Here is a 25,426-nt window from a genome sequence, read left to right as displayed (position 1 = left end):
GACAACGATATGGTATATGACAACGATATGGTATATGACAACGATATGGTATATGACAACGATATGGTATATGACAACGATATGGTATATGTTAACGATGTGGCATACGTCAACAACAATGTCTATCTAAAGATATACCTAAAAGATAAGATGAACAGTATCTCAAAGATACATCTCAAAATTATACCTCAACTGCACATCACAAAGAAAAGATACATATCAAAGTGTCCAGTTTGTCAAAAATAAGGTATAGCTGTACATGAAGTGTAGCGCAGTGAGAATTTACAAACCTTTGTCTGCACAGGACAACTTTAAATATTGACGCGGAAGCTTCAAGCATTGAGCGAATTAATACATTATATTATATTAATGGCAAATGGCTAAACCAGAGTCACATAGCATCTGGAGAATGGGAAAAAACAGGTGATGGAAGATAACTAGTTGGGTAACTCTTAAAAAATAAATAAATAAAAGAGTAAGAAAGACCTGCCTAACATGGGCCATCAAGTCTTATGCAGTGCTCCTCTATTCTTATGTTCTTACGCTTGATTTATGGGAATATCCGTTACAGTTCCTGATACAGTATACATGCGATTTTATACTCGCTATGACCACCCCGGCAATACCAGGAACTTCATGCGTCAAAACATTTCGCCAAGATATGAAGCCGACTCCATATGCATTAGGGAGGCAGTGATAGTTACATGAGCCAGCGGGCCGCTGAGAGCAACAGCTTATCAAGACGGAAGCTTAGTTAAGGCTGAGCTGCGAGGGTACAAAGGTCCTCGAAACCGGTCACAGGTATATCGCAACGGAGAGAGTAAGTGATCTTTGTTGACTACCTTACCTTTACAACCTTAAGGGCCGTTAGCATCATCAGCCTGATGTGTCGGGTCATCGACCAGCAGGCCAGGTCTCAGACCAGGCCGCGGGAGCGATGATCCTCTGAAATAACGTATCTATAGACTAACAGTAGTACAAGGTCAAAATTAAGAAAGCTATTGAGATTTGTTAACATGTTACATGAATTACGTAGCTTCGTGTGATTGTACAAGCCAAAAATCCACAAGATAAAAACAATATGTGATTTTAACTGTGACCTATTTCAAAGACTTCTACCCTGTCAACCAGGAAATTTGCTAAGCTTCCTTACCGAGTACTTAGTAAATCAGGCTGATGCTGAACAGCCCTCGGACCATTTCATCACAAACTGACTGATCTGGCACTTGGCAGAGATAATGACGTCTTTTATTGTGCTTATGGCGCTCTTGCTTTTCACTGGATTTACTTTTATACTTCCTCCCACTCCAGTAAGATCTTGGTATATTTTATCAGGTAACTTCTTCACCCCAAAGAGTACATTCAAGTATTTTGTGATGTTCACAGTAGTTTAAGGTTCTACTGACTATGTGGGCAGTAAATGATGTCTATGTTTTTCATCTATCTTGCCCTGGAGTTGTGAGCACCGATCAAAATTCTAACCGTGAGAGCAGAGAGATTTGTATAATACTATCATTAGCGACTTACCTCTTGTTTTGACCTTAGGACCTTTATTATACTACTTTTGTGTTCTCTAAACATATTATGTTCTACGAGACGGTCTGCCACTACTCTGTACTGCGACGACTTATCATACTTCTCGTATATAACCAGCTGAAATTTGTCACTACTGATCATATGATTCTCATTTGACATTAGAAGAATATCTCGTAATTTTTCTGTATCTTCTAAAGTGACTTTTATACTTGTACTGATATCGTCCACAAAGGATGATGTGAAGCTGTATTTTTTTTCATCTATGCTTGTTACGTGGATGAGAAAATGTTAAGTGTTAGGAGGGTGTCTATGGGCACTGAACTTTTCACTTTGCTTACTACTACTCAGTATTCTGCATAAACCATGGACTATGCAGCCAGGTAGATAAGATGATGTTTGCAAATTAACCTTTATTGCGATGGTTCGTTCACCATTGAACTTATCGAGTGACAGTTGAGTCCAATCTCTAGGATGAAATGCCATTATAAAAGTTTTTATAGTGTCTTTCCAACTAGTGTCTTCTTGCTATTTCCCTGTAGATAAATGATTCACAGAACCGACAAGTTGATAAATTACACACATGATAGATACCTAAGTGTTGCACATGTGTAAATTATCTATTATTTCCCTGTTGATCAAACTTTAAATACCCACTTTCCTACTTCCATTGCAAACATTAGCCTTATTTTATGAACCATCACTCCCGGGCGGTTTTTACCAATTCCTTAGCAAAATACGTCTAACTTTTTTTTTCTTCCAAAAACTTTAGTAATTCTGTCAGAATATAATAATAGTGAGACGCATGACCAGCCTGCTCTAAATCCAGGTTAACTGGGCTGTGTATGTCAAAAATTTTCATTGAACAATACGATGGAGTCTGCGCACTTTCGAAGACTTTTATGATCACTGTTTTGGTTTGAAAAATTTGTATGATAATAGTTTTGGTTCAATCATTTACAATATATAACTACAAGCTGAGCAGGGTGAGATCAAGAACTCTCACCATATGCTTACTGTCTCATATTAGTTCCTTTAGCGTACAAACTTGCCTCTCCCACTAACGGACCCGATCAAATTCCACCTTTTCCCTTTTTCTACAACCCAGTTTCCTGTTCTACACGCCAAAACAATAACGCTATACAAACATGTACCTATTTGTATTTAAAATCTGGTCAACAATATTACGTAAAAATGCGCACAGTGCGCGACTGCAGACAGGGAAAAGCTGCATATAAATATATTTTGTATTTTTACCAGAGAATCCCATCACAATATTCAACAAAGAAATTACTGATGCACCCCACACCCAGAGTCCCTCACTCACACACAAGAGCCAACAAAGTGGCCACAGTTTCATGCCCACACAAAAGTACAACACGCCCACACAACTGCCAGCTGAGCGGTCATCGCCTCAAGCCCCAACCCCCCCACACCAGCAATTATTGACTCAAGAAATCGTTATGACACGATTGCAAACTTGCATTTGTGGTCACAGAGGTGCCTGTGCTAACCTTCCTATGGTGTAGAAATATACCTAGTTGGATGAATCTTATTGTGGCTAGCTGGTCTAGTGGCTAACACGACGGGCTGGAGTTTTGAGACTATGACCGCGGGTTCAATCCCGGCCGGGGGTATGGTTTGTTTGCAATCGTGTTATTACGATTTCTTGAGTCATGTTGACGGCAGTGAAGGGACTTGAGCTAGAGTTCGTCACGGCCACGCTAGCTGGAGATTCGTCTGTAAAAAACTTGCATTTGTGGTCACAGAGGTGCCTGTGCTAACCTTCTTATGGTGTAGAAATACACCTAGTTGGATGAATCTTATTGTGGCTAGCTGGTCTAGTGGCTAACGCGACGGGCTGGAGTTTTGAGACTATGACCGCGGGTTCAATCCCGGCCGGGGGTATGGTTTGGCCAGCAATTATTCCGCTGTGAGATACTAAGTATCACCTCCCTCACACCTTAACGTTTGTGACACTCAGCAATGCCCCTGCCCAATGGTTCACCTGCAGCAACAAACAGTGCCCCTGCCCACGCCCACCGCTTCACCTGCTGCAGCACACGCCCAGACAAAGGCGTCATCAGGCGCCTGTATTGATTATGAGGCGCTTGCTGCTGCAACATGACCTCCTGTGACCGCTGCTTGCCTTCCTCTCACGCCCATCTACCCACTGATGATGCTGTTACTCTTAAAATACTTCACCACTACACCTCACATTACCACTATACTGCTACTATGTCTCCTCTAATGCCGCTCTATTTCTCATGGAAGTTATCTAGTAATTAAGAGTTCTGTCTTATGCAGAAAATGGACCAAACACATTCCTCCCTTGTACAATGTTAACGATCCACGCCTCCCATCCCTCCCCTCAACACAAAATCACTGGTCCAATTAACATATCATTTACGTTTACAATGTACATCATTTTGAAAAAATCCTGCCAATGCAATTTAACAATGGAATCACGAATAAAAGGCTGTCCCGTACAATGTACAAATTTCTTCAGTGATTATAATTTACGTAAAAACCTCGGCTAACTGTAATCTTTAAAATAAAACTAAATAAATGTGTAGCATATGCAGTCATGCAAAGAATGTGACAGGAGCTGCATTACCCTGCGATACTGAGTTAGCAACAATGGAAGGCAAAGAATAAGTGAAGCAAGCACTGGATGCTACCGCTTTGACCCAAATTTAGCAACGGCAGCATAACCACACAATACCAACTGACTCTCAACCTTCACATGTACTGACACTGTACATTACAGTGCCCACCGCCATACTGACTCGACCTTCTTTCATACTCCTACACCTTACAATACCATGTACATTGCTGCTGTTAATGTACAGTCTATTTAAGGAGAACTCGCCTTTGCTACTCTCAGCCCCGATGAATAACAACAGGTTCTTCCTCAACATGTTTCATTCACTTTCACATATAACTGCTGCTTCCAATTTACCTTATTGTCAAGTGGTACAATCCAGAAAATTACGCAAAGATAGATTGGTTCTTACGTATATTATTGAAGACAGGCTATATAGTCTATTACAAGATAGTTCATGGATCTGAAAAAGTCCCGGGGCTCATCATTCCGGCAGCCTGGTCACAGAGCAAGCCTCAAACTGATCAAGAAAATAGGATAGTATAACGTATATACATAATAGGATGCTGAATGTGTGTATACCTTTACCTTTGATGAGTTCTACTTCCATCATCAGCTTAGCCAAGAAGTGAGTTTCGAAAGTTTTCCTACTCCCGCAGCCCAGCCCTGGGCCAGGCTTGTTTGGGACTTACCTGGATAATTTGGCACTTGGCGGAAGTACCAGTCGAGTTTCCTTCTGAATACTCCTACATTTTTTTTTTTTCGCCAGTATTTCTGATAACTTCTGGCAAAATGTTTTAAAGTTTGGGTCCACGGTTGTTGATAGTGTTGTCTTATTGTGTCCATGGCACCTATGCTCTTCACTGGGTATATTTAACATTTTCTCCCATAAATATCTCACTTCAGTATGTTGGGATGGGATTCAACTAACCTCGCAAACAAATCACCGAGTGTCTACCGCCTATCTACTTACTGACGCTTCCAGGTCGTCGCAGCCTGATCTCAATTCAGGCCTCCTGATTGATGATCTAATTGGTCAGGTTACTGGTACTAGCAGTTCACAGCTCGGCTAATCACTAATAAGCACGCAGGAAGCGCAAGGACACTATCCGAAATAAAAACTACTCAAACCATGAATTTTTTACTGTAACAGCAAAACTCAGTAGAAGACATGATTAAATTTCAGTCAGCAGCGGACAATAACATTACGTTCAATGGTGCCAACTTCCAAAAGAGTGGCAATGTATATAAAAACAAGATAACTAAATAAAACGAAAGGAACACGTGAAGGACCTGAGAGTAATAACGCCAGACGACCTACCCTTTTAAAGCTGTTAAAATGATGGGATAGATAATGAAAGCTTTCAAAACAATGGGAAATAATTTAAGTGTAGACACTACTCAAATTGCTTATGCTCCCTCGTTAAGAATATCGTTCAGTGTTGACTGCTCCAATCAGGGCAGGAGATATCAGAGCTGGAGCAGAGATCATTTATGGCCAACACAGAACAAAAGAAGCATTACTGGGAATGCCTCAAAGTCGTAAATATGTACTCTCTAGAGCGGAGAGATACATGATAGTATATACGTGGAAGACACTTGAAGGCTTGGTCCCAAATATGCACAGTCATAACATGCTAGAGTAAGAAAAAGGCACAATGAGAGAACACTGTATTAACATCTGTGGTTCAAGACTAACATACTAACAAAAAAAAAATGTCAAAAACACTGCTGGAACACTGTATAATCTTCAAGAGGAAAGTAGATAACTACCTCCGCCAAGTGACAGATCAACCAGACTGTGATGGCCAGCGAGCCGCGAACAGTAACAGCCTGGTTAATTATGCAAACACCAAACAAGATCGGCCCACGCCCGAGCTGCCTGAGTACACGAACTCTCGAAACGCTTAAAAGGCATGTCAAAGGTATGTGACTAACAATAACCACAGAGACGTATTACAATAATCAGAACTCTCCAATCACTACCAGTCAGTGGCTGACCTAGTCTCCCAGCATTACGCAAGACAGCCACTCAAGACTCACCCTGTTTCAACACACTTATTTTGCTTGATTCATGGGGGCAGTGGTGGGGATTAGCTGACGTTGGGAGAAGAGGTAAGACAGCCAAAATGTTGAAGAGAAAAGCAAGAAAGATTTTTTTTTTTTAAATATTATGGCAGTGTGAGTGAGGAGAAACCGGGTAAGAAAAGGGGTTAAGGAGGGTGGGGAGGAGGGGGGTAGGGTAGGGAACTGTGGTGTGGGGAGGGGAGTAGGATAGAGTTCATGTACCACTGGCGTGTTTCTGACTAGCCTTGACGACACGACACAATTGTTATATAAATTTAGCATGGCTTCCCCAGATAACGTGTGAAGTCGTGGTTGGAAATATCTACAACAGTCCCACCCAACAAACGTACACTACAACTGCTTCACTTGTAGATTACCTGTCGAAGACTCCTGAGGGTAACAGCCCCTTTACCCCCCTTCCTCCAGGTCTCCTGATTGATGGCTGGTCAATCAGGCTGTTTGATGAAGCGCAGCCTACTTGATCTTATACTACCTTAAATTTCATCTTCATGCAAGAAACGGCAGTAGTATCCTGAAAGTATACTGCACGTAACAATACTAAGAAATTTGAGAGAAAAAAAAAACAGTAACACCGAGAACAACGAAAGCAACAAGCAACAGTCCCAGTTCAACATCTATTAACGAGCCTGAACATAACAGCCTGGTATACCAAAGTATAAACACCGTGAGCTCCACTTAACTATTAAGCCGGAGTGACGAACTTGCCTCGCATGGCCCAGTAGGCCTGCTGCAGTGTTCCTTCTTTCTTATGTTCTTATTAACAACCTTAAAAAGTAGTCTACTTGAAGGTTAGAAACAAGTTAGTGTATGGTCTTAGTGGCCCCTGCAACAGGGGTGCCTACATATTCAAAATAGTTAAAATTAACCTAGTTAATGCTATGTGGAAAGAAAGAGATATCAACATAATTGGTACCCATCATCAAAACCCACAAAGACAGATCAATACATATAATATATATACATGTACATTATATATATATATATATATATATATATATATATATATATATATATATATATATATATATATATATATATATATATATATATATATATATATATATATAAACACCACTATATTCCTTAAACACCTTTACAGAACATAAATACACAACAGAATACCCCTCATCAATTAAGGTATACAACAAAAACCCCACCACGCTGTATACAATAATATAACACCCCACAATGTACAACAATAGGCATATCGGTACACCATTTACAATAAAACACCCCATCATGTATGCAAAGTAAACAACAGACCACCACCACCATAGACTCAAAGTTAAAATACCGTGGCTGGTACAAGTCACCAAAAACCCGCACAGCCACTCTATATAACAGACCGCCACACTACAAAAGAACACCGCCACACCACACAGCATAGAAAAAAAAATCTATACACCACGAGAAAGCTATCCAGTACACTACAGAGTCAACGTTTAGGGGGTGTATGTCCAGGGGCACTTTCAAGTGTCGATAGACACAGCAGTGTTGAAGTCTGAGTCACTGGGTGTTACCCAAGGTTTCTCCAGCCCGCATCACCACCATGCACTACCTAACACGGATCATGCTCCTCAATCTCCCACTTGTCTCATGCACAGCACACAGGTATCATGTACTACCTTACAAGGATTATCATGCTCCCCAGTCTCCCAGTTGTCTCATGCACTACCTTCTTACATTGATTATGATGCTCCCCATTCTCTCAGTCGTCTCATGTACAGCACCACAGGTACTATGCACTGCCTTACAAGGATGATTATGTGGCTTAAGACACACACACAGTCCAGGACATTTATTAAAGGAAAAGTTTCGCTATGAGTGCCATCGTCAGCTTCTCACTCACCTCCAGAACGCGTCAGGAATCACATGATGGAATTTTAAATGTTTAAACTAGAAAGTTATTATGGGTGAATATATATTGCAGTCTTGTAAAAACAATCAAAGAAAGAAAGAGCAAAGTGTTGACAGGAGAGTATGACCTTGATCTTTCCTGAAGTGAAGGTCACTTCCTCAAGTGTCATTTTATTCAGTACACAACATGGGATTTAACAGCAGCAGACGTCGTAACAAAGCATGTGTAGTGGGAGGCGAGTACGGTGGGAGACGAGGTGGGAGTCTGCCTACCTGGAGGGTGTTCCAGAGAAAGAACGCCCCCGCGGCCCGGTCCATGACCAGGCCTCACGGTGGAACAGGGCCTGACCAACCAGGCTGTTATTGCCGGCAGCGTGCAATCCGACGTACGAACCACAGCCCTGCTGGTCGGGTACTGACTTTAGGTATCTGTCCAGCTTCCTCTTGAAGACAGCTAGAAGTCTACTGGTAATCCCCCTTATGTATGCTGGGAGGCAGTTGAATAGTCGTGGGCCTCTGGCACTTATTGTGTTATCTCCTATTGTACTCACGGAACTCGTGCTTTTTCTTGGACCGGGGGGGGGGGAGGTGACATGTTGCACCACCTGCCGGTGCAACATCTCATCACCCCCTGAGGGAAGATATGGGACGTGTCCCTCTGGATTTTCCAGATGTAAATTATCACATTATTTTTTTCCGCCTGTGTTCCAAGGAGTATAAGCTTCAAACGGCCCCAGTAACTGAGGTGATTGATTGTACTTACACGTGCAGTGAAAGTTGTGTGTACATTCCCCAAATCTGCAATTGCCTGCCTTGAAAGGGAAGGTTAGTGTACAACAGTATTCCAACCAAGAGAAAACAAGTGACTTAAAGAGGATCATCATTAGCTTGGCATCCATTGTTTTGAAGGTTCTCAATATTATTTTCCTAACAAATGTGATAATGATATTGTTGTGATCGTTAAAAGTGAGATCCTATGACATTATTACTCCTAAGTCCTTTACATTAGTTTCCCGTTCTAGTGTGTGGTGGGCGATGAGGTGGGCGACGTCGTGGGTGTGGTGTGGCGGGCGATGAGGTGGGTGTGGCGGGCGATGAGGTGGGAGTGGCGGGCGATGAGGTGGGAGTGGCGGGCGATGAGGTGGGTGTGGCGGGCGATGAGGTGGGTGTGGCGGGCGATGAGGTGGGTGTGGCGGGCGATGAGGTGGGTGTGGCGGGAGATGAGGTGGGTGTGGCGGGAGATGAGGTGGGTGTGGCGGGAGATGAGGTGGGTGTGGCGGGCGATGAGGTGGGTGTGGCGGGCGATGAGGTGGGTGTGGCGGGCGATGAGGTGGGTGTGGCGGGCGATGAGGTGGGTGTGGCGGGCGATGAGGTGGGTGTGGCGGGAGATGAGGTGGGTGTGGCGGGAGATGAGGTGGGTGTGGCGGGCGATGAGGTGGGTGTGGCGGGCGATGAGGTGGGTGTGGCGGGCGATGAGGTGGGTGTGGCGTACTGCGTTATTAAGCAAGGCTTCTCATGCCTCTCATCACGTTAAGGTAATCCAGCGCAGAGCATAAGGTGGGTGATGAGTATGGGTGGATGACAATTTAGCTGGGAGCTTCAGAGTTCAGACAGCCTCGACATTCCCGTCAATCAAAACCCTCGGCATAAACACAAATGAATGGTACCTTAATTAAAGTGGTTCCTGCCTCCCTCCATTCACGTCGCATCGCAAGCTTAACTAACTACTAGTAAGACAAGCATCACAAGGTCAGCTTATTTCCACCTGACACTACTGCCCCGATGCGGCTACGGTATCAATATTCATTAAGAACTGCAAGAACCCCCTTTCGCGTGCCCTAAGTATGCTATGAAGAAGCTTAGACACTGGTGAAATTCCAGTCACTAAAAACAACAGATATAGCCCCACTCCATAACGGTAGCAGCAAAACAATAGCAAAGAACTACAGACTAATAGCTCTAACGTCCCAGATCATAAAAATCTTTGAAAGAGTACTAAGAAACAATCACTTGGATTCCCAGTAATTGCACAATCCAAGGCAACATGGGTTCAGAGGAGGTAGCTCCTGCCTCTCGCAACTACTGAGCCACTAATTTTTATAGTAATTTTTATAGTGGGCTAGAAGAAGCAGATAGACAGACTGAAGCAAAATAAGTCGCCGGGTCCTGATGAGTTTTTTTCAAGGGTTCTTAAGGAATGCAAAATGGAACTCTGTGAACCATTAACTAATATTTTTAATTTATCTCTTCAAACAGGTGTAGTGTCTGATATGTGGAAGATGGCTAATGTAATTCCTATTTTTAAAACAGGGGACAAGTCGTTACCATCAAATTACCGCCCAATAAGCCTGACCTCAATTGTAGGCAAATTACTAGAGTCAATTATAGCTGAGATTATAAGAAGCCATCTCGATAAGCATAGCTTGATTAATGATACTCAGCATGGATTCGCAAGAGGCCGATCTTGTCTAACTAATTTATTAACTTCCTTCAGTAAAGCTTTTGAGGCTGTTGACCACGATAAAGAATTTGATATTATTTACTTAGATTTTAGTAAGGCTTTTGATAGAGTTCCGCACCATAGACTGTTAAAGAAAGTGGCAGCTCATGGCATTGGGGGAAAAGTGCTCTCGTGGATAGAGTCATGGCTCACTGACAGGAAGCAGAGAGTGTCCATAAATGGGGTTAAATCCGAGTGGGGATCTGTAACAAATGGCGTTCCACAGGGATCAGTCTTGGGCCCGTTGTTGTTTATAATATATATCAATGATCTTGATGAGGGAATTACTAGTGATATGAGCAAATTCGCCGATGACACAAAGATAGGTAGGATAATTGATTCAAACGTAGATGTTATGGAACTTCAGGAGGATTTAAACAAGCTCTATTCTTGGTCAGAAAAGTGGCAGATGCAGTTCAATGTAGATAAATGCAAGGTTCTGAAGCTTGGGAGTGCCCATAACCCTAGTACTTGTAAGTTAAATGATGTAGAACTTAGCCATACAGATTGCGAAAAGGACTTGGGGGTTATGGTGAGCAGCAACCTTAAACCAAGACAGCAATGCCTAAGCGTACGTAATAAGGCAAATAGATTACTGGGATTTATATTAAGAAGTGTAAGCAACAGAAGTCCAGAGGTCATACTGCAGCTTTATACATCATTAGTAAGGCCTCACCTAGATTATGCAGCTCAGTTCTGGTCTCCATATTACAGAATGGACATAAATTCGTTAGAAAACATTCAGCGTAGGATGACTAAAATAATACATAGCATTAGAAATCTTCCTTATGAAGAAAGATTGAAGACTCTTAAGTTACATTCACTTGTTAGACGAAGAATGAGGGGAGACCTGATCGAAGTGTATAAGTGGAAGATAGGTATTAATAAAGGGGATATTAATAAGGTCTTGAGGATGTCTCTCCAAGAGAGAACCCGCAGTAATGGATTTAAATTAGATAAGTTTAGATTTAGAAAGGACATAGGAAAGTATTGGTTTGGAAATAGGGTAGTTGATGAGTGGAACAGTCTACCTAGTTGGGTTATTGAGGCTGGGACTTTGGGTAGTTTCAAATTTAGGTTGGATAAGTACATGAGTGGGAGGGGTTGGATTTGAGTGGGACTTTCACATAAGAACATATTTCTTGGGTGGCATTGAAAATTGGGTTGGGCAAATGTTTTGTTAGTGGGATGAATTGTAAAAGACCTGCCTAGTATGGGCCAACAGGCCTCCTGCATTTCTTATGTTCTAAGATATGGTCTTGGATGCTCTGAAAGAAAAAAAAAATACAATGCAGTACATACAGATTTCGCAAAAACCTTTGACAAGTGCGATCACGGTGTAATAGCACACAAAATACGTGCTCAAGGGATAACTGGCAAAGTGGGCAGATGGATCTTCAACTTTCTAACCAATCGAACACAAATAGTGGTGATAAACATAGTTAAATCGGAAGGTGCCACAGTGAAGAGCTCTTTTCCACAAGACACAGTACTCGCCCCCATCCTGTTCCTCATCCTTATATCAGACATCGACAGATGTAAACCATATCATCCTTTGCAGACGATAGTAGGATCTTCACGAGTGTCGTCCACTGAGGACACTGTAAATCTCCAAGATATAAACCAAGTTTTCCAATGGGCAACGGAGAATTTGATGCTCAATGAAGACAAATTCCAACTACTCTGTTGTGGGAAAACAGGAGGAAATAATATGTAGAATTGAGTATACTGCAAACCATAATTACACAACAGAGCGGAAAAGTAATGTGAAGGACCTGGAAGTAGTAAAGTCAAACGATCTCGCATTCAAGGATCACAACAGTGCCACTATCGCACCTGCGAGTAAAATGACATGACAGATAAAAAGAACATTCAAAACAAGAGATGCCATACCAATGATGATCCTTTTTAAATCACTTTTTCTCTCTAGGCTGGAATAATGCTGTACATTAATAACTCCATTCAAGGCAGGTGAAATTGCAGATCTAGAGTATGTACTAGGAAGGTTTGGAAGCACTTGACTTGCACTCACTGGACGGAAGGCGAGAGAGAGGCATCATAATCCACACCTGGAAAATCTTAAGATGAACTGGTCCCTAATCTGCACACTGAAATCACTTCCTACGACAGCAAAAGACTAGGGAGGCGGTGCAATATACCCCGAATGAAGAGCAGTGGCGCCATTGGTATATTAAGAGATAAACAATAAGCGTCCAGGGCCCAAGACTAACAGCCTCCCACCAGGCATAAGGTTTATTACCAATAGGTCCCTGACTGCCTTCAAGAGGGAACTGGACAGATACCTAAAATCAGTTCCGGATCAGCCGGGCTGTGGTTCGTACGTTGGACTACGTGCGGCCAGCGGTAACAGCCTAGTTGATAGGTCCTGATCCACCGGGAGGCCTGGTCATGGACCAGGCCGTGGGGGCGTTGATCCCCGGAATACCCTCCAGGTAGGTAGTTGCTTAAAAACACTTAAGAGGATTTCTTCATTACGTTTCACCTACACACGACTATTAAACCTCGTGTAAGCAAAACACCGTACTAATAAATGTCTCTTTTTTTCTGTTCGTTTTCAATTATTTGTCGGGTGCGTCATTATTCAACTAGAACTGTACGTTTTTGTGATGTAGTCCAGCTCACCAAGACCAACCTTCTGGCCACTCACCTTACCATGCTCTAAGAATAATTTTTCAACACAATAAACGTGTTTTATATTTAGTGCCAACACCACATTAACCCTATATAGCCTCCAGCATACCATACTACCACTCATTAACCTCATGGACTGATCAACTCTCACGCGTATTCAACAAGTCTGACTAATCACAACGAAACTACACGTTTATTATAAGCTTTCCTCCATGCTTCGCAACGCTAAGGTTTCTACTAGCCCTGGTTTGAACACTGAATGAAAAAACTCCAGCAGTTCATTATCCGGCTTCTCCACATGCTACTGTACACCCCCTTTTCCCCCCGTTTTCCTTTCGTCACCCGTATGTTCTTACAATATAACAATATTTTAACCATACAATATGCGCCTGTTAAATATAAAATAAAAGCATGCCCCTTTCTCGTATTACTATACTCAAACAAGCTTAATTAAGATACGTTGTGGGGACCAGCTGCAGCCAAGCAATTACGGGTGCTGACAAAACTACAGAACTACTCAATGGCTATGTTTGTCAAAGTAGACCCTCGTCTCTTCCCATATATCATGGGTCAAGTCATTATTCATTCTCCCTCAGACGAGTCTCACTCAACAGCATATACACCTCTTGAATGATACAGCTCGGCACTGAACCCTTACCAGTATTACAGAAGCCTTCCTCACCCCAGCCGAATAAAGCAAAGGACAAAGGGTTTAAAGCCGGAATGGAAGCCTCCAGGTGGAGGCCCAGAAGTAACGATACTCAGCCGCTCTCAAAAACGTTATAAAATTGTATATTTTGGCTAACCCTGCATTAAATAATGGGTATGTTGAATACAAGTGAAGTCAAATATATTAAAAGCTGATCAGAAAACAAGCGATTAGGACTGAAAAAAAGTGCAAATAAAAATCAGTAAATTCATTCTCAATCTTAATTAAACGTGTCAAATACAGTCTATGGATGAAACTGTTCAAGATCAATGAACTACAACTAATGCTAGCGCTAGACGAAGACTGCTACATATATGTATATCTAACAGATGTTTATATAAGCCTCAAGCATATACAATATGATGAGGGGAACAGCCCAACACCTTACAGGCGCAAAGATAATATGCAAGAACTTGTATGGTCTGAATATCCATCTCGTAGATGGCTCTAAACTTATCTGGAAAAAAAAAAAGTAAAGTATCTCGTAATTTTTAATATTATACATCCAATATTAATTTTGTATAAATTCCCATTAAGGACGCGTGGGGATATTTGCAACAGTAGCAAAACAGTGATGGACTGAGTGATGGTGAAAGTGTTTCTTTTTTTTTTCCATCACCATGCCTCGGTGGGAGACTGCAGGTTTGACAGAAAAAATCCATTAAATAGATAAATTCTCTACAAGGATACAGCAGTCCAGAATGGTTGACTTTTTTTTTTTTTTTGGGGGGGGGGGGGGAATTTATTATGCACAGGGATCCCTAATACAGGATCCGACGACTGCCACTACGGCATTATTGAACATTTTGAAGAATGGCTGTCACGAAACGAGTATATATCGCGTGGTAATAACTTCACTTCTAATATGATTTTTTTAGGAGATTCAAACGTGTAAATCTGTTTGAATAATTCCGAAAATCAGGTCCTAACCAATTTCTGGTAATAAACATTTCCCCCCTCATGCTAATTACTCAATCTCGTACATAACACGTATTTCTACGTTAAATTTTCAAACATCTAATGGATAGTGTAGTATAATGTGACACACTAATGTTTGCACCATTTCCTCTCCATCGTGTCAGACGTCTCAAACCTTTAATGCTGAGCTGACCAGGATTAAGTAGGATAGTCGATACCACCACCTAGAACCTTGAAAGCCTTCCACTGGTGAAGGAGCTTAGCTAGTATCCATTGCTGAGTGGAAGCAATGTGGGCGGGGCGCTCATCCACTCACTGGAAACCGCTCACCACCCGCCTGCTGCCTTGATCTGTGTGTGTTCACGTTAACACAACTATCGGTGAACTGCACAATCAGCACCGACTACCATACACCCTAGTACAAGTCACCAGTCTTCCAATGGGCAAAGGAAAAAATGTACTGTGGTGATAAATTCCAACTGGTTAAGATACGGAAATAATGAAGACCCCTCTCCCCCCGGACCAAAGAATAAGAAAATACAGGATACAAAAAAAAAAAAAAAAAAAAAAAATGGCCATCTAATAGAACGAAAGGAATATTTAAAAGTAAAAAACATAATAATGTCTTTGGCTTTTAAATATTCGTTTAGACACAAAGACAAAAGGCAAAAGCATGAAAATTATAGGGAGCATTATGAGAACTCTCAATACAAGAAATCACGATAGTAACTGCACTTTTCAAATCAACTGTGCACGTTTGGCATATTTTGGCATATTGGTAAATTTAGAGACCGTTTACTTCGGTATATAATCAATAAAACATTTAATAACTGTAACACCTAAAAGCACTTTGTATATACTCAGTAGAGCTGAGAATTCAAAGAAACTGTTCAGGGCCAGGTCACCAATCCGTCCACTACCATAATTTAGTAGACAGATACGGGAGACTGGAAAATAATCCGTAGTGTCAACATACGTGAATCAAGATTCTTCATCTTATTACCAGCAGATATAAGAAACTTGCCGAAACAAAGATTTTAACATCCAAGAGTAAGCTACACCACTTCCTGAAACAAGTCCCAGACGAGCCAGGCTATGATGGCTATGTAGGCCTGCGGGCTACTAGCACTAACAGCCTAGTTGACCAAGCAGCTAATAAGGAATTATGGCCTCATGCTGGGCTGCTTGGGCAGAACCATGGAAACCAGACACAAGTATAAGAAGTGCGGAGGGTTATCTCCACGTAAGAAAAACGAGCTGCTTCCTGCTGCTCCTGCTGGTGCATGAGTGTAGGAAGCGGGAAGGAAGGGCGGAGCAGCCACACTGTTGCTGCTGACGCCCGTTTCTCCACCAGCGCATGACCACCCTTTGTCTGCTTCTCTGAGCTCAAATGTTACCACCGCTTGCAACATAACCTTCGCTCGCCCACAAACACAAACCAAAACTTGAAAGCATTAAATCCTGAGATCAACACTTTTAGTGTTCGTGTCACCAGGAAGACCTAAAAGAAACTCGCACACTTCCAAGAGGGGCAAGATACTACGAATAGCGGCTCTAACCCTGAAGACCTCCAATGTCACGCCACGACTACTCAGCATTCCCCTCCCCGCACCAAGCATGCCAGAACTCCGATTGACGAAACAAGGTATCTGAAGCTACGTTGCCATACGAAGCCTTGTTTAATGGTAAAATTAGGGATGATGGGTGTAACTCGGCTAATAATGTGCATGAAGCCTTGCAAGTACCGCTTTTTATTACAAACTACCCCCCAAAGGCAATAGGGAAGGGTAACTTAGATTTTGCTGCCAAAGTGGCTAGTTTATTGTGCACCATATATCCACTCTGCGGATGGTAGCGCAAGAGCATAATGAAACACAAAAGACCTAGGAACTAGGCCCCAAAATGGTTAATTAACAGTAGTACGTCTGGATTTATATCTATAGTTGACAGATCTGTTTCAAGCAAATTTAATAAATTTGCTTGCAACATGTCTGATATTTTGCTTGCTTATGTCTGATACTCATCAGAACCGTTGAGAGAGAGACTTATATGCAACACTTAGGATATTTTATTAGAAGCTTCGCCCTCTTGGGGACATTTTCATTCCAATGAAAAGCCCAGTGTTGTAAAACTTCTAATAAATTATTCCAAGTTTTGAACAAGCGTCTTTATCCCACAAATTCTCCTGTCTTCAAGGGAAAACTTAACACCTTGCCAACAATGTTCACAATCAGTAGGGCTGTGGTGACTTTACCATACTGAAACAACCTTTAACAGCCTGACTGGCCCAACCATCCTTCGAGAACAGGCCGCGGGGCGACGATCCCGGAACCATCACCGTAAATCGTTACTGCGGCTGCACAAAATTATAATCGTCATTTGCGAAAAAAAATAGGCAAAAGACATGCATGTGACACCAGGATCAGAATAACAGTGAATTGCCGTCTATGGTCGCTAGACTCGACTAATAAGTTGCCGGAGGCGATCAGTGGAACGACCACCATGTCCAGCAGCTACCACCTGCACTCACTCTCACCTGCTACCCTCTCCAACACACCTGCTACCCCCAGCAACCCTGCATCATTCCACCACTCCTACCTTTCTAACATTAACCGCTCCTGACTTGCTGATAAAAATTACACACGTGCTTGTTCACTAATACCATGTTTCAGAATGAAGCAACTTCCTTCCCCAAACTCATCATCACACACAAAAAGTTAACAAATATCTAGACAAAATTAGATGCTTTTCATTACATCTCATCAATGGTCGCGAGTCCACGAACAAGTCTACTCTTTAGAGCAAATACTCTCCGGTAAATAGTCAACTTTTCACTCTGTCCTTCGCAAGTATTGTGCACTGCTTAATATTGACAATTACATGACCCTGACGACCTCGCCGTACCAGAAAATGACGAGTGGGGGGCCCCTACACTAACCCAGTGACGCTTTGCTTGGCAAGGGCAGTGAGCATGATCACGTCAGAGGAGCTTATTTATGAAGAGGCACATCACAACTGCGAGGCCGTCGCGGGCTTCACTCAAGGGCAACAGTCGCTAATGGTGTTGCACTACCATAATACTGGTTTGATTTCAACAACTTGCCAGTACAGAAACGCCTAACCCAAACAATACGATTCGATCATTTATTATAAATGCCCATTTACGATTAATACAAATTAAAAATTATCTCTAATTAAAATAGTACACATGTTTTGTTATAAATGTTACATTGATGTTAAGTATTGATCTAAGGCAGTGACTGGAGTGGATCCACTTTCTAAGGAGTACCGTGCACCTGGCGCCAGACAACTGCCTCAAATATGTCCATCAGAGGTAATAAAGATTCCTGCTGATCACATGTGACGTATGATCCATCCAGCCAAAAAGACCCATCCTGTCCTCCATTTTGTACCACGCATCACATTAATTCATCCATCTTACCTATTTTACTGTATTCTTCGTCATTCTATATAACTCATGAAAACAAGTATACAGCAATGAGCTGATGAACGACAGACAAATGTTGCATATGTGACCAGCCTGTGGTCCCTGGCTTTCCCTGATACAGCTTGACTGATGTCATTACAACCTGCCAGATCCGGGACATCATAAAGAAACAGAACCTGTTTCTGACTGTAAGAAGACACAGAGTGGTTAAAGAGTCCTAATGAAGCCACTCGTTCACATGTGTCCTTTCCGTCGTGTCCAGAATTTTCTTTTAGACTAATATCTTGGCTTTGGCAATGACACTTGTATATGCTGGCAGAACACTGTACATGTCGTCCTGAATAAGACAAATCAGCTATTTTGCCTTAAAATGTCATGGTTGTTTTGCCGAATAAGCAGAATGAAAATCATTAATGTCATTAATGTTAATCATTGCTATAATACTACAGTTTTGAAGCAAAAATTATTTTTTATACCATTTCGCTGAAAAAAATACCAGTACATATATAAGAAAATATTCGATTACAGTTATTTAAAGGACAGAATATATTAAACTTTTCCCTATACCAAAAACATATGTAAGCCTACAAACTACTTAGCAGGGACCAACAGCTAGTGTGTGTGTGTATGTGTGTGTGTGTGCGCGCGCGCGTGTGCGTGTGGGGTGTGCGTGTGTGGTGTGCGTGTGTGGTGTGCGTGTGTGGTGTGCGTGTGTGGTGTGCGTGTGTGGTGTGCGTGTGTGGTGTGTGTGGTGTGTGTGGTGTGCGTGTGTGGTGTGTGTGGTGTGTGTGGTGTGTGTGGTGTGCGTGTGTGGTGTGCGTGTGTGGTGTGCGTGTGTGGTGTGCGTGTGTGGTGTGCGTGTGGTGTGCGTGTGGTGTGCGTGTGTGGTGTGGTGTGCGTGGTGTGGTGTGTGTGGTGTGGGGTGCGTGGTGTGGTGTGTGGTGTGGTGTGCGTGGTGTGGTGTGCGTGTGTGGTGTGCGTGGTGTGGTGTGTGTGGTGTGCGTGGTGTGGTGTGCGTGGTGTGGTGTGCGTGGTGTGGTGTGCGTGGTGTGGTGTGCGTGGTGTGCGTGTGTGGTGTGCGTGTGTGGTGTGCGTGTGTGGTGTGCGTGTGTGGTGTGCGTGTGTGGTGTGCGTGTGTGGTGTGCGTGTGTGGTGTGCGTGTGTGGTGTGCGTGTGCGTGTGCGGTGTGCGTGTGTGCGTGGTGTGTGTGGTGTGTGTGGTGTGTGTGGTGTGTGTGATGTGTGGTGTGTGTGTGTGTGTGTGTGTGTGTGTGTGTGTGTGTGTGTGTGTGTGTGTGTGTGTGTGTGTGTGTGTGTGTGTGTGGTGTGTGGTGTGTGGTGTGTGTGTGTGTGGTGTGTGTGTGTGGTGTGTGTGTGTGGTGTGTGTGTGTGGTGTGTGTGTGGTGTGTGTGTGTGTGTGTGTGTGTGTGTGTGTGTGTGTGGTGTGTGTGTGTGGTGTGTGTGTGTGTGTGGTGTGTGTGTGTGGTGTGTGTGTGTGTGTGGTGTGTGTGTGTGGTGTGTGTGTGTGGTGTGTGTGTGTGGTGTGTGTGTGTGGTGTGTGTGTGGTGTGTGTGTGTGGTGTGTGTGTGTGTGGTGTGTGTGTGTGTGTGTGTGTGTGTGTGTGTGTGTGTGTGTGTGTGTGTGTGTGTGTGTGTGTGTTTATGTGTGTGTGTGTGTGCATGTGTGTGTGTTCGTTTGTTTTAATTCGGAAACGGGTGAAATTACTTACAAACATTAACTTTCAGTCCACAGCAGGATTCGAACCGGCACACACTGCATCAAAGTGCACAGTACTTTTGCCACACTGCCAGACCCCAAACAAGTATGGGTGACTAGCTGCAGCTAAGCGCTGTAACCCATACCCTGGAGCACCAAGCTTGTGGTACGTTATTTCATCAAATCCAGCCACATGCAGTGAATTTCCGAAGATATTTTGGAAATTAACACTGGTAAATGATACGAACAATCCTTCTGGAGACAGATGTTCGCAGGAGTATTGTGATTTCCTTCTCACATAGAGGTCCTCTTCAATTTCATTGAAAATATTTGACTATAAGACTTAAATTTTGAACAGTACTCATGCTTGGAATCTAGGGAGTTTTACCGTGTACCGTAACCCCTATATGTATGGTGTACATTTAGGGGTTACGACAGGTTCATACTAGATATTAGACTTTCCACCAATACAAGTGATAACTCGAATGTAACGGGAAATTTAAAATATTCCCTGCAATTACACCAATACAAGTTGTGTATTTCATGTACTTTTACTACTACTAAAGGAACCAAGCATCTTCGTTTTCTCTGTGCCTCAGTGTTGCAATCCACACCACACACTTTCTTTCCTTGATGTCTCATTTATTCAACACCCCCCCCCCCCATACAGCCCCGGGCCCAGACTCATGGAACTCTGTTTTCATTAAGAACTGCAAGAAACCCCTCTCGCGTGCCCTAAGTACACTATGGAGGAGGAGCTTGGACATGGGTGAAATTCCAGTCACTTAAAACAACGGATATAGCCCCACTCCATAAAGGTGGCAGCAAAGCATTAGCTAAGAACTATAGACCAATAGCTCTGACGTCCCACATCATAAAAATCTTTGAAAGAGTGCTAAGAAGCAGGATTGCAAATCACCTGGATTCCTAAAATCTGCACAATCCAGGGCAACATGGGTTCAGGGCAGGTCGCTCCTGCCTCTCACAACTACTGGATCACCATGACATGGCCTTGGATGCACTGGAAGAAAATCAGAATGCAGATGTAATATACACAAACTTTGCAAAAGCGTTTGACAAATGCGATCATGGCGTAATAGCGCACAAAATACGTGCTAAAGGAATAACTGGGAAAGTGGGGAGATGGATCTTCAACTTCCTAACAAATCGAACACAAAGAGTAGTGGTCAACAGAGTTAAATCGGAGGCTGCCATAGTGAAGAGCTCTGTTCCACAAGGCACAGTACTCGCAGCCATCTTATTCCTTATCCTCATATCAGACATAAACAGAGATATACACCACAGCACCGTGGATGATACTAGGATCTGCATGAGGCTGTCATCTGCTGAGGACGCGGTTAACCTCCAAGAAGATATAAACAAAGTTTTCCAGTGGGCAACGGTAAACAATATGATGTTCAATGAGGACAAATTCCAACTACTCCGTTATGGAAAACTGGAGGAGATAATAACTCGAACAGAGTATACTACTGACTCCGGCCATACAATAGAGCGGAAAAATAATGTAAGGGACCTGGGAGTAGTAATGTCTGAGGATCTCACTTTCAAGGATCACAGCAGTGCCACGATCGCACGTGCAAAGAAAATGATAGGATGGATAATGAGAACTTTCAAAACGAGAGATGCCAAGCCAATGATGATCCTTTTCAAATCACTTGTTCTCTCTAGGCTGGAATACTGCTGTACATTAACATTTCCATTCAAAGCAGGTGAAATCGCAGATCTAGTGTACGGAGATCCTTTACTGCACGTATAAGTTCTGTCAAGCACCTTAACTACTGGGAACGCTTGGAAGCACTTGACTTGTACTCGTTGGAACGCAGGAGGGAGAGATAGATCATAATCTACACTTGGAAAATCTTGGAAGGAATGGTCCCAAATCTGCACACAGAAATCACTCCCTACGAAAGTAAAAGACTGGGCAGGCGATGCAAAATGCCCCCAATAAAAAGTAGGGGCGCCATTGGTACACTAAGGGAAAACACCATAAGTGTCCGGGGCCCAAAACTGTTCAACAGCCTCCCATCAAGCATTAGGGGAATTGCCAATAAACCCCTGGCTGCCTTCAAGAGAGAGCTGGACAGATACCTAAAGTCAGTGCCGGATCAGCCGGGCTGTGGCTCGTACGTTGGACTGCGTGCGGCCAGCAGTAACAGCCTAGTTGATCAGGCCCTGATCCATCGGGAGGCCTGGTCATGGACCGGGCCGCGGGGGCGTTGATCCCCGGAATAACCTCCAGGTAACCTCAAGGTATACCCCAACGTCCCATTTATTCAACAATCCCCATACCCTGACGTCCCCTTCATTCAATAACCCCCATACCCCGACGTCCCCTTTATTCAATAACCCCCATACTCCAACGTCCCCTTCATTCAGCAACCCCATACCCCGACGTCCCCTTCATTCGACAACTCCCATACCCAGACCTACCGTTTGTCTTCCATTGCCAGTCGTTATGCTATAAATAAAACGAGGTCCCAAAGTTAAAAGTGTCAGATCAACCAGTCTGTGATGAATATATGGGCCCAACATGCCGCCAACAGCAACAGCTGACCTGGCAATACACAGAAAAGCCTGTCCCCGGGCCGGATTTCGCGAGAAGAAAAACTCTGGAAACCAGTCACAGGTATACCAACCTGTCGTTGCCGAGTCCTCAATTACTTAAAGCAGAGCTACCTACCTGGAGCAGCTTTGCTTTCCATATTACAAGAGGGACAAAAAAAATGGAACCCAAAGTATCCGTGAAGGATGGTCAACGCCTCCACGCCCGGCCCAGATCAGAGAATCTTTCCATGAACACAAGACTTAAGCTCCAGATCTACACGCCAGTTTCATTAAAACCGCGGGGAAGCGCTAAACCAGTAAGGATCATATAGTGTTTGAGGTAGATTTGATCCAAGTAAATGCATGGTAACTCCGATTCCTTGAATCAAGCAGGGCCTGCCAAGTTAGCGAGGGGGACAGTAGAACCAGGCTCGTTAGCGGGGGGAGGGGGCAGTAGGACCAGGCTCGTTAGCAGGGGGGAACAGTAGGACCAGGCTCGTTAGCGGGGGGACAGTAGGACCAGGCTCCTTAGCGGGGGGGGAGGGAGTAGGACCAGGCTCGTTAGCGTGAGGACAGCAGGACCAGACTAGTTAGCGGGGAGACAATAGGACGAGCCTCGTTAGTGGGGGGACAGTAGAACCAGCCTCGTTAGTCAGGGGAACTGCAGAACCAGCCTCGTTAGTCAGGGGAACAGCAGGACCAGCCTCGTTAGTTGGGGGGACAGCAGGACCAGCCTCTTTAGTGAGGGGGACAGCAGGACCAGCCTCTTTAGTGGGGGGACTCGAGAACCAGCCTCGTTAGTGGGGGAACCCGAGAACCAGCCTCGTTAGTGGGGGGACCCGAGAACCAGCCTCGTTAGTGGGGGGACCCGAGAACCAGCCTCGTTAGTGGGGGGGACCCGAGAACCAGCCTCGTTAGTGAGGGGGACTCGAGAACCAGCCTCGTTAGTGAGGGGACTCGAGAACCAGCCTCGTTAGTGGGGGACTCGATAACCAGCCACGTAAGTGGGGGGGACTCGATAACCAGCCTCGTAAGTGGGGGGGACTCGATAACCAGCCTCGTTAGTGAGGGGGACTCGAGAACCAGCCTCGTTAGTGAGGGGGACTCGAGAACCAGCCTCGTTAGTGAGGGGGACTCGAGAACCAGCCTCGTTAGTGAGGGGGACTCGAGAACCAGCCTCGTTTGTGGGCGGGGGGACTGGACGACCAGCATTGTTTGTGGGGAACTGGAGAACCAGTCGAGTTACTTGGGAACTCGAGGACCAGCCGCCTAGTATAGGCCAATGAGCAGTTGGAGCGATAATTTTTATATTTCCTTCTTCCTACCCTCCTCTCTCTCTCTACTTTTTCCCTTCCAGTTGTCCCTTTTGTTAATTATTTTCACCTGGCTGTCCTTTTAGTAAAATATATTTATTCAGCAGTTACTCTGTTAACTCATCTTTCCCCAGTCGTTACTATAGCAACACATTCACCACGCCATTACATTTTTAACATATTCACGAGTCGTTATTTTAGTAACACATTCACGAGTCATTAAACATTTAATCCAAGCCTGCCTTTAGTAGCCATCACACAGTCGTACCTTCACTCGTAACCTCATCCTTGGGTGGCAAGTGTTTTTTTTTTTTTAATACATACTCACGTTGCTTCATCCGGCCCAAATGATTATTAAACCTCTGAGTCATACAGTGCTTGGGGGATGGGTGGTAATCATATTTGATGTGGAGGATGAGCGTGGCTCCAAGCCGTCGAATGAAGAGCCCTTCATTATTAAGGAAATCCCCCACACTCCTTAAAAGGTCCACTTTGCCTCTGAACCAGGCCTCGCTTTCATTCAACTTTCTCCTCCCACCACATCGCACTCCTATCCCCCTTTCCCTTAAACTCTCACCTCTGATAATGAATTAAGTATCAATTCGACCTTATCAATGCCTCCCTCACACAATTAAGTGTCCACTTTGGCGTCTTGCCTCACCTTGGCGTGCCTCCTCCAGCCCGGCCTGGCTTGTGTTTGCCTGTCCATCATCCAGATCTGGAGCCTAGCCTCAAACCTGAGCGCACATAGGCGGTGGTCAGCTATGCTGATGTGATTCGCACATTGTTTCTAGTGAAAGTGGTACTCACAAATATACCCACCGGAACACTTAAAATCACTTAAGTTTGCTGCAACTCGTACACCGTTATCTATAATTTCACTGGATTAATGAACAAGTATTATATTAACGAATGCATAAGTAAACAGTCATTAAATTATACACCTTCAAATAAAATATAAATGAAAGCATTAAAAACGGCATAATTTTTTCTAAGCGCCTACACACACACACACCTCCCACATTGAGCACTCCCAGGAACTGAGTCAGCGCGGCCGGTCAAGCCTTACACCGGGAACCAACCCACTCGCAGTTGCCAAATGCCTCCTCTACCTCAACTGTATTTTTCAAACTAAATAATTTCCTTTCTTAATATCGCACAAGTGAATTAAATGCAAATCCTGGTGAACTTAACAAACACCTATCCATGCAATTACAAAATTAACAACAATATAATATATAGATGTGTGACAACTATGACCACCAGCTGGGAGGAACAGTCTGGGTGAAAAGTTCCGAGGCGGTGTCCACGAGTTGACTTGAGATCCAAATTCTGTTATGAGTAGACTAGTCTACTCCACAGCTCTGTCTAAACACCATCCTAGATAGGAAGTTGTATAACAGAGATATACATCACAGCACCGTATCATCCTTTGCGGATGATACTAGGATCTGCATGAGGCTGTCATCTGCTGAGGACGCGGTTAACCTCCAAGAAGATGTAAACAAAGTTTTCCAGTGGGC

At 43.7% G+C, this 25,426-nt stretch overlaps 1 protein-coding gene across 1 annotated transcript in view; it reads right to left on the bottom strand.

Moving 5' to 3' along the window:
- The window catches only part of LOC128689461 (MAP/microtubule affinity-regulating kinase 3), a 482,834-nt gene extending 457,854 nt beyond the window's left edge, over positions 1–24,980 (bottom strand). Inside the window, exon 1 of the mRNA XM_070086500.1 lies at positions 24,919–24,980. The gene's annotated coding sequence lies outside the window, so the exon portion shown is untranslated. The remainder of the gene's footprint in view (positions 1–24,918) is intronic.
- Positions 24,981–25,426: the final 446 nt, after the last annotated feature.

This window comes from Cherax quadricarinatus, chromosome 18, assembly GCF_038502225.1.
Source record: "Cherax quadricarinatus isolate ZL_2023a chromosome 18, ASM3850222v1, whole genome shotgun sequence".
NCBI classification, from domain to species: Eukaryota; Metazoa; Arthropoda; class Malacostraca; order Decapoda; family Parastacidae; genus Cherax; species Cherax quadricarinatus.
Note: the sequence above shows the minus strand (reverse complement) of the source record. Positions and strands in the feature narration are given on the sequence as shown.